This window comes from Vombatus ursinus, unplaced genomic scaffold (genome assembly GCF_900497805.2).
Source record: "Vombatus ursinus unplaced genomic scaffold, bare-nosed wombat genome assembly UNPS02009573.1, whole genome shotgun sequence".
In the NCBI taxonomy this organism is placed as follows: Eukaryota; Metazoa; Chordata; class Mammalia; order Diprotodontia; family Vombatidae; genus Vombatus; species Vombatus ursinus.
In genome coordinates, this window is record NW_020949351.1 from 14,422,961 (window position 1) to 14,433,561 (window position 10,601).

Below are 10,601 nucleotides of genomic sequence, written 5' to 3' on the forward strand. Positions count from 1 at the left end.
CATCACAGGACTGTCACTACAATTTGATACAGTTCTGGGTTCTAGACATTCTCTAATGAAATACTTTTGCAGTATAGCAAGTCAAGTTCAGAAGCATTAGGTGCCCTCTTGATGGAAATAGTCCAGGACACCAAAATCAATAGCTTTGTTAATAGCAGTATCCTCCAAGTCATTAGATCTGCTTTCAACTCAGTTCATAAAGCTGTCTTAGAGCAAAGGACTCAACTTCCTCATTACCATCAGCAACAATGGCTGACCAAGTACAACCAAAAGTCAAATAAAATTGAACCCTGGGAATAACAGAACTATTCCCTTTCTCCTCCCTACTCACCAGTTCTACTTCCTTCTCTGCCCTTATACCCATCATCTAGCGAAGTGTTTACTCTGGGGATGGGTACAACCATTCCCAGCAAGTGATAACCATCTGTCACACATAGTTCAGGAAAGCTAGCTTACCTGAGACAGCAAGGCACCCTGAAGGAGAGGCAGGTGTCAGTGTGTTCTAGAAAGTCCAAACCATCACCTCCTTGACCACTCTTCCCTTAGTCCCTGAAGCAGATAGCCTATGACCCTGAATACAAGAGTGTTCAGAATACCAATGCTTCCAGGAAAGTGTCTGCAGCCATCATTCTAGAATATAACCTCTCTGGAAACATTGCCCGATGGTTGCTCCTAGAGCTTCTACAGGCATATCTAATGAAGACACAAGAGAAAGTTACTGTCAACAAAGTCCTGCCACTTACTAGTTCTTTTAATGACCTCAAGCCAATCACTAAATCTCTCTGAGCCTCAGCTTCCTCACCTATAAAATGAAGGGGTTAGACTAGACAGCTCCTAAAGTCCCACTTTGCTTTAACTATGATTTTATAAAACTCCAAGATGGATGGGGAATGATAAATGTCTTTGAAAGTATGATGTACTGATCATGAGAAAGCAGTATTGACCATTCTGCTTGTATTCAGAGGAAACAATCATCAGCAGTGTATGCAATTTGCAAAGAGGGAGGGTTGTTCTACGTTTAAGTCGTTCTATGGCATTGAGCAAGTCATTTAACCTACATGAGTCTCAGTTACCTGATCTGCAAGACAAATGGACTGAACTTGAACTGTAAGGTACAGATTGGAGTAAATTATTCTATAATAAAGTTTCCAAGAAGTAAAGCTATCCCAAAGTGAAGTAAGGTGCCTTGGAAGGTGGTGATTTTATCCTTATTAGAAGTATACAAGGGGCAGCTAGGTGGCGCAGTGGGTACAGCACCGGCTGAAGTAAAGAGAACCTGAGTTCAAATGCGGCCTCAGACACTTGACACTTACTAGCTGTGTGACCCTGGGCAAGTCACTTAACCCCAATTGCCTTAAAAAAAAAAGTATACAATCAAATCTTGTGTTTTGCTTAAGAAGTACACAAGAGAGGATCCAAAGAAGGAAACGTGGGGGGAAGGGGGGGGGCGGAGGGTTTCCCGAGAGGAGGCGGACGGCCGCGGCAGCGAATTGGCAGAGATGACGGCGGCGAGCCCGGGCGGGGCTTTGAACGAGCCTCTGAGTAAGGCCGAGGACTAGCGCGCGCGGCCCGCGGCAGCTCGGAGCCTCCTCTGGGCTAGCGGGGAGGAGGAGGGGCAGGTTCTGCTTCCCATCATGGCTATCTCACAGCTCCGGTTGTTTAAAGTTTGTCCCTGCCTAGCCACAGTGCTCTCATTCATCAAGAGGTTAATATGCAGATCTGGCAGAGGACGGAAATTAAGTGGAGATGAAATAACTTTGACAGCCACAGTGGATTATTCGCCAGTTCCTAAGCAGTTAGAAGTTGAAGACTGGAGCTCCTGGAAAGAAGATGCACCTACATGTATCAAGATTGAAGGAGCGAATGGAAATGGGACAGCACAACAAAATATATTGCAACAGTTGGAACCTATTTTAAAGACATGGCACCAACTATGAGGAAAACACAGAAAATTATTATTAAGAAGAGAGAACCATTAAATTTTGACTTCCCAAATGGTACTACAGGTTTCTGTAGTAGATTAGCAGCTACGCGAGATATTCCTTGTATTCACCAATCTCCTGAATTAGGTGATTTGGATACCTGGCCGGAGAATACAAACTTGTGGGACGAAGAAGAAGTTGCAACCTGGCAGGCAGAGGAAGTCGTGAGACAGCAGAAAATAGCCGACAGAGAAAGAGAACAGCGGAACACCAAAGGAAGAAAATGGAAAAGGAAGCACAACGATTAATGAAGAAAGAACAGAACAAAATTGGGGTGAAACTGTCATAACAGATGTTTGACACTTCCATTTGAAGGATTTTGAGCTCCACAATATGAGCCTCATCTATATGGGTTTAAGAATATTTTTAGAATACAGACAAGCTGCTTGATTTTGATGTGTTCATCAGGCCGTCCAGGATACCAGGATTCTCTCATCACCACTTGAACTGCTAATAGATGGGGCTTAAATAAAATCAAAAGACTTATAAGACAAAATTTTTCTTCAGTATCTTCCAAACATATAAGGAAAGTGTTTGCTGCAGAGAAATTATTACAATTGGGATATACCAGTACCTCTTCAAGTTCGTATTTCTAGCTTGGAAGAAATTGGGTGTAAATAATTTTCTGGTGTCTATTAGGCTTTCCTTCAATGTGTGTAAAAAAATGAAATAAACAATTTTAAAGGAAAAAAAAAGAAGCACACAAGAAACCTTTTAGTTGTGTTATTTAAAAAAAAAAGTGGTCTTGGTTTACTCTAGTTCTTGGTGAATTAATTGACCTCTAAAAATACCTCTCAATTCTGAAAATGAGCTCCAAAGTTTCAATGTAGGAATATAAATACATCTTTGTACAATGTGTATATGAATTATATTATCAGGCAGTGGTCTATTTTAAATACTATTACTGATTTTTGGATGTCTATTCAATATCAAAATAAAAAAAATTAACCTATGATTGAATGGATATAAGTAGCATCTTAAAGAATGAAGATTTATTTTTTTTGGTAAGGCAATTGGGGTTAAGTGACTTGCGCAGAGTCACACAGCTAGTAAGTGTTACATGTCTGAGGTCATATTTGAACTCAGGGCCTCTTGACTCCAGGGTGAGTACTCTATCCCCTGTGCCACCTAACTGCCCCAAACAATGAAGATCTTAATCTATCTCTAGCTACTTAGTCTGCATGATTTGTGTCTATAACTTCCCATAAATTCCAAGGGACCTGAACTGCTTGATGGTGGCATTCTTCTTTTTTGATATCATGAGCATACCAATGATACTTATAGACTATCCACTGATTATCTCCTTCTTGTCATAGGGCTACATGATTTTCTTTTTTCCTCATATATTTACTTTTTTCCTTTATAATTTCTTATTTTTATTGAGATACTATGTACCTTTCCATTGCTCTATATTTTATCTGTAATTTTAATTCTTTGTAGACTGTGGTGTCCCAGGACTCTCAGTTTCTGAAAGTATACTATAATTTAGCTTTATTTTCTCTATTCATTTTAGTACACTTTTTCTTTTATATTTCATCCAGATACTTTTCATCAATTGCTTACACTGTAGATGTTATGTATGAGATGCAATCAGAGAAATAAAGAATGTGGGTAGACAATGAGAACATCAGAAGACTCTGTTGGCATACTATTTGACCTCAAGCCATCATTTTGAAAATGTTGCTTTAGGATGTCCATTTCCTTAAGTTTTTGTTCTTCCTTATAAGCTCTACATTTAAATATACAATATAGCTAAGTTCCTTCTTTCTGTGAGGATTCTAACACTTGGATAACATATGGCTGCTTTCGTCTTTCAGGAGAAGGTTTTTTTTTTATTTACTGAGCAATAAGAAACAGTGAAAACAACATTCATATATTTTATTTAACATATGGTTATTGAGAAACTGTTATAGTGAGCAACAATTATTTTTTTTCTGTAATAGGACTTTGAAGCATCTCACATAGCCAAACTGTCTCTCCTATAATAGTCAGTCTCATTTTTTTCCTTCAGAGATATCATTCCTCATCTGTATCCTGTTGAGTTTGTCCTTTCTATAATCTTTGTATCTAAGTAATCTAATATCCCAGACAGTTCCTTGATGTAGTTAAGTCTCAATAGAGCTTTTGCTGTTTTTTTTCATTTTAAAAATAAAGCAGGCTTTCCTCCTGTATATTATTTCTTATTTTCTCATTATTTTCCTTCTGAATTTATCATTTTTCTGTCCATAGGTCAACATTAATGACTTTTAGCTTCCTTTATGCTTCTTTCTTGATATTCCTGCTAGAAAAAGTATCATAAATATATAGTGAGGAGTGATATTTTTTCTTTTTCAGATATAGCTCTTCTGTTTTATACTCTTCAATTGCCCCCTTCCTTATTATTTAATGAGAGAATGCTATGCAATTAAAGAAAACAGATTTCTCAAAATAAATGAAGCTTTGGTCCAAGGACTAGCCTTGTCATCTTCAACTGGCTGAATCAATGAAAATGACATGATTTTGAAAATTTATTTATTACACATGAACATTTGATGACTTGAAGTCACCAGTTTATTACCTCATATTTGTGTATGCATGTGTGTGTGTGTGTGTGTGTGTGTGTGTGTTAAAAAAAAAGACAAGGACAATTAAAAAAAAGCAGGAGCAGTACAATATAAATGCTATAGAATTCAAGCAATTCATGTGAAATGGCAACACCCTTCAGCTTAGGAAATACATTTAAAATATTTAAATCAACACAAATACATCTGAAAAGACATTTACTGGGAAATGACATGTGGTAGGGATTATGAGACAATTTATTTTAACTGCCTACACACTTCTCCAAGTATTCTCTATGGAAGAAGCAAAATAATTTGAGAAGTATACGCATCATTGTTTTATATCTTACTTCTTTATACTGATCCAATGAAAATGGAGTGAAGGTAGGTATGTTGTTTTATAAGGAATTTTATTATATAAGAAATATGCTTTTTGGAGGACATGCTTTTAGGTATTACTTTGTTCTACCCAATTAAATACTGTTTTATTGTTAACAAATGATTAGTACTAAAGGATCTTATAATCTTTGCTCCTTTATAGTCATTCCAATGACTGTAAAGATTTGGTCTGATGAAAATTATCATTTGGATACCTATTCACTGCTATTTCACAGTTTTATCAACAACATCTGTGAATGATATAAAGTAACATTTTCTAAAGAATGAATGCCTCACCAATGGGTAATGGTGACACAAATGGCTGGAGGAGTAAAAAAAAAATAGAGTGCAGCATATTATCAGCAAAGAACTATTAATATAAAATGGTGTTTGTTTTTTTTTTCAAAATTATTTATGAACAGAAAAATAAAAGTGGACTGACAATTTGGCAGGAATACGAGTACAGGACAAGAACAATAAAGCCTCCGTGCTCCTTTGGTACATGATATCCAGAGACCTAGGGGAATGTCTTCAATAACACGTTGTGTATGTACATACACACATATGTACACATATAGTGTATAAGCATGTATGTGTGTATATATATATATATATATACACACATATATATATTATATGACCAATATCTATATAACTGGATTTTTTTCTGCTAACTACTCTTCTCATCCTTACCACTGTCCTATTAATTGAACATCCTTTTATACTCCAGAACTAATGAATCATTGACAAGCTGTTTTAACCATCAATCACCCTTAAAAGGTCATTTAGGGACTTGCCTGAGCTCTCCCCCAAACCCCTCCAAATACATATAAAAATGGCTCTAAATAAATTCTAAAGCAGCAGAATCCACAAAAAGTCAAAGTGAAACAAATTTCCAGCCCAAGACAACCTGGTTGGTTGATCAGAAAGTTATATCTTGCCACCCTGGGAGAGGAATGCAGTTTGGTTTGGGCGCACAGGCCACAGTGTACCTGAAGCAAGCCTCAGAGGACTGAATCGCGGGCAGCTGTGGCAGTTTCCAGACTTCTCAACCCATGAACGCCAAAAACAACTAATAAGGTCAGTGGGAAAAGTCTGTTTTTGCAGTGAGAGAGAAGGGCTGGGTCCCACTCCCATTCCCCTAGCTAGCCCCTGGGCAGCTGCAGCCTCCTAAACTTCTGGCCCACAGACTGAGGGGGAATCCTGTGGCTGATCAGACGGTAATTGCAGGGATCTTTCTGCTGGTTCAGGATTCTCTTGCTTTGCCTGTGCACATCTGGGTGCACGAATCTGGGGCACAGTTCTGGGTGGCGGTCCTGGGGCAAGGAGGAGCCCTGGAATGACGGAGGTTGTAGTGGCGGTGGAGAGGAAATCCTCCTCACAGCTCTGAAACAGAAAAGAGTGCTTGTGGTAACTCATAGACCAGAGCACAGGCCAGAAAACGAGTAACACCTCGCCCTGCATCATAGCACCTTGGAAGAACTGAAAATTTACAGGTCCCTAGAAGTATCTCTGAAAACAGCTGCACAAAACCACTGAAGCTTGGGACAGTACATTCTCCTCATTGGAAACAGACTCCTACCTTAACAAAAAGTTTATAACTCAAGTAATTGACTGGGATCATGAGCAAGCAGCGCAAAAAGAGTCAGGCTATATTATCTTACTTTGGTGACAAAGAAGATCAAAACATACAACCAGAAGAAGATAGCAAAGCCAAAGCTCTTACCTCCAAAGCCTCCAAGAAAAATATGAATTGGTCCCAGGCCATGGAAGAGCTCAAAAAGGATTTTCAGAAGCAAGTAGAGGAAGAACTGAGAGTGGTGCTAAAGAAGACCCAAAAAAATACTGAAGAAAATAATGCCTTAAAAAATAGCCTAACCCAAACGGCAAAAGAGGTCCAAAAAGCCAATGAGGAGAAGAATGCCCTTAAAAGCAAACTTATCCAAATGGAAAAGGAAGTCCAAAAGCTTACTGAAGAAAATACTTCCTTAAAAATTAGAATGGAGCAGTTGGAAGCTAGTAACAATTTGAGAAATCAAGACACTGTAAAACTAATCCAAAAGAATGAAAAAAAAAGATAGAAGAGAATGTGAAATATCTCATTGGAAAAATAATTGACCTGGAAAATAGATCCAGGAGAGAGAACTTAAAAATTATTGGATTATCTGAAAGTCATGATCAAAAAAAGAGCTTAGACATCGTCTTACAAGAAATTATCAAGGAAAACTGCCCTGATATTTTAGAACCAGAAGTCAAAATAGAAATTGAAAGAATCTATCGATCACCTCCTGAAGGAGATCCCCAAAGGAAAATTTCTAGGAATATTGTAACCAAATTCCAGAATTCCCAGGTCAAGTAGAAAATATCACAGGGAGCCAGAAAGAAACAATTCAAGTATTGTGGAAACACAGTCAGGATAATACAAGATTTAGCAGCTTCTACATTAAGGGGCCAGAGGGCATGGAGTATGATATTCCGGAGGGCAAAGGAGATAGGACCACAACCAAGAATCATCTACCCAGCAAAACTGAGTATAATCCTTCAGGGTAAAAAATGGTCATTCAATGAAATAGGGGACTTTCAAGCATTCCTGAGGATAAGACCAGAGCTGAATAGAAAATTTGACTTTCAAATACAAGACTCAAGTGAAACATGGAAGAAGTAAACAGGAAAGAGAAATCATAAGAGACTTATTAAGCTTGAACTGTTTACATTCCTGCATGGAAAGATGTATTTGTAACTCATGAGTCCTTTGTCTGTATTAGTGTAGTGGGAGGGAAAAAAATATATGTATGTATAGATAGATAGATGGATAGATTGGTAGAGGGCACAGGGTGAGTTGAAGATGAAGGGGTGATATCTGGAAAATAAAATTAAGGGGTGAGAAAGGACTATACTGGGAGAAGGAGAAAGGGAGAAGTAGAATGGGGTAAATTATCTCACATGAAACAGACAAGAAAAGGCTTTTACAGTGGAACAGAAATGGGGGAAGGTGAGAGGGAATGAGTGAATCTTATTCTCATCAGATTTGGCTTAAAGAGGGAATAACATACCCAAAAGATTTATGGAAATCTATCTTACCCTATAGGAAAATATGGAGGGAAGGGGACAAGAGAGCAGGGGGTTGATAGAGGGGAGGGCAGCTTGGGGGAGGGGATAATCAGACGCAAACAATTCTAAGGAGGGATAGGGTCAAAAGAGAGAATAAAATAAATGGGGAGTAGGATACGATGAAGGGAAATACACTTAGTTTTTCACAACAAGACTACTATGGAAGTGTTTTGCATGACTACACATCTATAACTTGTATCAAGATACTTGCCTTTTCAGTGAGGGTGGGTGGGGAGGGAGGAAGGGAGAAAATTTGTGACCCAAAGTTTTAAAAACATGTTAAAAATTTAAAAAAAATAATTAAAAAAAGGCCATTGAGATAATTTCCCACTATTATGTTGTATTTCACTGTTCAGTCATGCCTTTCAGCCAGAAAACCGCAAAACTAATTAAACTGTGTCTGGGAAATGCAGAAAGACATAGAAAACTCTTTGCTTATTATATTTCTGGAGCTTTCAATCTAGCTGTCAAACAGATGAGCCAAAATCTTGTTTTATCTGCTGGTACCAGGGAGGGCAGCAGAGAGAAACAAGCACTTCTGAGAGTCTTAACCTTTAACAATTTTTGATGTTGCTGTTGTTGTTCTATCCTATCTGACTGTTAATGACTGTATTTTTTTTTTTTTTTAGCAAAGATACTGAGGTGGTTTGCAGTTTCCTTCTCTAGTTAACTTTACAGATTAAGAAACTGGGGCAAATAGATTTTAGTGACTTACCCAGGGTCACACAGCTAATAAGTGTCACAGTCCATATTTGAGCTCAGATCTTCCTGATTCTGGGCCTAGTTCTCAATACACCGTGCCATTTCACTACTCTACACCACTCACTATGGATGAATCTAAAGGGTAATTTAATGATCTAGCCAGTAAGAAAATAACATGAAGCTTTTGCCAGCTAATTCTCTTGGGAATTATTTCTCTTCACAAACCAATTAGAGCTGACTTTTTCTAACACGTGGACTCTTCACTTTCTTGTTCACTTTCTTTACATTTTAGAAGATTCTATGTTGCTCAAATGAGAGCTTCCTGGAAGTCAGGAACTCCCTTTTCTTCTGGGAGTTCAAAAAACAAAACAAAGTAAAAAACAAAATGAAAGAAAACAAAACAAAAACCACCCTACCCCCCCCCAAAAAAAATAACCCTCTCATATTTTTATTTTCTTTAGTTCTGAAACAAATGGTTTCTAATTTAATTGTTCCATAGTCTCCAATTAGGTATTTTATTTATCATATTATAAGCTTTAAATACTTAAGTCTAAGAAAAACAGTTACATGCAGATGAGCTCAGAGACCATAAAAACCTAAACAGTCCATCATTCTGCAATTCTCAATCAGCCCTTTTAACATTTGGTATTTTTTCAAACTGATTCTTCACACTGTAACTTTTATTATTTTTCAGTCAACAAATGTCAGCAATGAAAAGAGAATAAACTCTTTACAAAGTGATTTAAGCCATTTAATTTGTACAAAGTTCCATTTTCTCCCATTATGACAACTAAATGTTTTCAGGTCCTTTGTGAAAACTGTGTTTCCTTATAAAACTATATTAGCAGTTAAGAAAAAAAGCCAAAACTAAAGGGTTTTATAGTTATTTCTTGCCTCTTTAATATATCAATCTGTTCATTTATTACCTTATATTCTTCCTAAGTAAATTAATTTATTTTTGTGGACAAAATATGTTTTTAAAGGTTTCAAGAGCCTTACTTCCCATTACTTATATAGGGATAATACTTTACACAAGTATGTATTGTTAGCTAATGATACTTTTTTTAAGGGATACTGCAATGTATTACTTAAATGGATAATTTATTTCCAAGTACTTGTTTAAGACAGACCTAAATTAAGATCAATCTTTTTAGATGAACCTGTAAGGAATGGTGAAAGTGAATTTGACCATGGAAAAACTTTTGCCTACCTGCCATCATTACCTACCCTTTGTTTCTCTGTCTCTGTCTTTGTCCCTCTCTGTCTCCATCTTTCTCTCTGTGTCTCTGTCTCTGTCTATCTCTGTCTCTCTCTCTCTCTCTCTCTCTCTCTCTCTCTCTTTCTTGTTCTCGCTGTCTGTATGAGCACACACACACACACACACACACACACAATTTATTCAGGAAAACAATTCCAAGCCATGTTACATTTCTTTGGATGAAGATCTTTTGGAAGCCTGACTTTCTTGGACACCACAATCTGCTAAAATGATGCAAGTAATCACAGTAGCCATCTTTTACTTGAGGAAACATATCATCTTCATTTTCGAGACAGCTCACAAGTCCACTTCATTTTTAGGCTTATATAGCATACATTATATCATTTGATCCTCAAAACAATATTGAATAGTAGGTAATTTTATTTCCTTTATTTTATCCATGAAGAAAGCGAGGTTCAGAACAGTTAAAACGACTGCCATAGAGTCTCACAAAGCTAGTAAACATAGATAGTATACAGAGAATCTAGTCTAATTTGGTGATTTCATGCAAGATCACAAATTATTCTTCACTATCTTGCTGCATTGCATTTTGTAAGAATGATAATATCAACAGTGAACTCTAAGACTTTTCAATATATTTTATTTTATTGGAATCCTATAATTCTGCTT

At 37.1% G+C, this 10,601-nt stretch overlaps 1 pseudogene; it reads left to right on the forward strand.

Moving 5' to 3' along the window:
• The first annotated feature begins 1,600 nt into the window (after positions 1-1,600).
• Positions 1,601-2,271, forward strand: LOC114035924 (annotated as a pseudogene).
• The last annotated feature ends 8,330 nt before the right edge of the window (positions 2,272-10,601 follow it).